Source organism: Myotis davidii, unplaced genomic scaffold (genome assembly GCF_000327345.1).
Source record: "Myotis davidii unplaced genomic scaffold, ASM32734v1 scaffold663, whole genome shotgun sequence".
In the NCBI taxonomy this organism is placed as follows: domain Eukaryota; kingdom Metazoa; phylum Chordata; class Mammalia; order Chiroptera; family Vespertilionidae; genus Myotis; species Myotis davidii.
The window spans coordinates 6,782,571-6,784,862 of record NW_006295816.1 but is presented as its reverse complement, the minus strand read 5'-3'; positions in this window follow the sequence as shown (position 1 = coordinate 6,784,862).

The following is a 2,292-nucleotide window of genomic DNA, read 5'->3' as shown; positions in this document are numbered from 1 at the left end:
TCTCCTTTATACTCTAGGAGTTTGTTTGTTTGTTCAGCTTCAGTTACCTATTTAACTTTTTGAATTTTGAATTTATTCTCTTCAAACTTTGTGAGAGTAGTAAATTGAAACATTCTGGTTTTTTCTCTATTTTTCAGTTGTCAAAAAAAAAAGTCACTTTTTCTTTGTTGAAGGTTTTCCTAAGTGTTTGGCAAGCCTTGCTTAAGTGGGAGCTTGTTAGGCCCTTAATGATTGGCGGGGTGTAGTGGAGGGTAGCTTGGCGTAAAGCTCTGGAGGGGGAACCATGAGGAAGGCTTTCTGTTGGGGCAAGATTCTGCCTTGGTTCTCTCTGGACAGTATATTTAATTTCCTTAGTAGATAATTCTCAGGCTTTTTGTAAATTTGAATTTATCTGTAGAGCAGTGTAGGCAATGACGTGGTATATACTGTTGCTTCGGTAGAGCTTCATTTTCACGCCTACTGTGTACTTCCCCTCTGATTGACACCCTCCCTCACTTCCTAAAGTTGCAGTGAAGAGCAAAAGTAATTTTCATGTATTTTGCATAAATTTTAAAGTGCTATAAAAATAATAGTATTGAGAAGACCCTAACATACAAATGGATATTGTAAGTTTTGAATAAGAACTTGCTTTTTCCCATAAGATCATTGTAAATCATGATCAGGTTACTAGATCAGTCCACATAAATATGGCTAAAATATGCTGCCTTTGCAACACTAACAAGGAAACAATACTATCAATATTTTTTCCTTGAAGCCAGATATACCAGAGGGCTTCTTAAATAGCTGCACAGCCTATACATGTGACTAGTTGGTTTCTGAGCCCTGTGGCATTGGCTAAGGAGCAGCTCAGTATAGAACATGTTTTAAATCCCCTTTCCCAGAAATATACTGGGAGCTGCAGGAGGGACCCATTTTCCTGAGAGTTGGAAAAATGAATAAATAGCCAGTCACAAAGATACCAGTGAAATACAGCATCAGTGGACAGAGAACCTGGGTTCTTTCCAGCATAGTATATCTCAAAGTCTAGTCTGAGGATCATTTGCTGCATCTAGAGTGTTAATTTCAAATGCTGGTTTCTGTGTCGCACTCCAGCCCTAATGATCTACAACATTCAACACATAATCCTGCTGAGTAAGTTACAGTTGACCCGAGGACAACGTGATCTTGAACCACATACACACTTACACACTGACTTTTCAGTTGATCTGCATAGTTGAAACCTGCATTGTCCAAGATCAGATGACAAATAGGAACTACCTATAGATGCCGACTTAAGTTATATTCAGATTTTCAACTCTGCAGGTGGTCAGTGCTTCAACCCCCTCATTGTTCAAGGATCAACCGTATTTTATAATACAAGATTCTTACTGACTGGAATCACTGAACTTTACTCTTTTCTGTCCTTCATTTTGCCTTGTATATAAATTGTCAGTTGTTTCTTCTGTGGACACTGAAACAATTGTGTCCACAATTCTTGTCAACTTTAAGTGTCAAGTGATCTCTGTGGTGGTAAAAATCTGGTTCTGGAAGAGCAATTTATCTTAGTCCACAGCTTTACATGTTGGTAACTCCAATAATTAATATATAGTGAAGATGAACTTGTTTAGGGACAGACTTTGTAATAAAGGAAGTTTCATTGGGATTATCTGGCTATGAGTCCTTACGTTGTTCTTATCTGCAAATAGTTCCCTGTGTGATTCATTGTTTTCCTAAATATTATGCAATAAAGCTAAAATACAGACATAGGTGCTAAGATTGTTACATATATGAATGATTACATTTTTATATTGATCAAATAGCATTACAGTCAGTAGTACTTGTATTTATAATAAATCATTGCTACAAATTTAAACTTAGAAAAACTTCACTAAAAATCATGCTTTTGGTTTGAGTTGCAAACTTTTCATTTGAAAAGTAACTTCCTAGTAAAAAATCCACTGCTCTGATTCAGTCACCAAAATAACTTTCTTGAAGGTATTTTAGATTGCATCATATTACAACAGAAAACAATTGATCCTTCAAATGAAAATTTGATGTTTTTTAAGAATCCCATTGGACTTCTGTCCAAAGAGGGTCTATGAATTTTTCAGTGAGAGTTAAAATGGGAGAGGCCTTTTGGAACCCAAGGAGGAGTTGATTTTGAATAGTCGCCTCCTACCCTTGGCTTTCATATTAGAGCTCTTATGCTTTCTTCGTGATCTTCAATAATTATACTTTCTGACATCCTGAATATCTGTAGCTCGTATTTCTATAAAAGGAAGTGCTTGTTAAAGAGGAGTTTTCACTGATAGG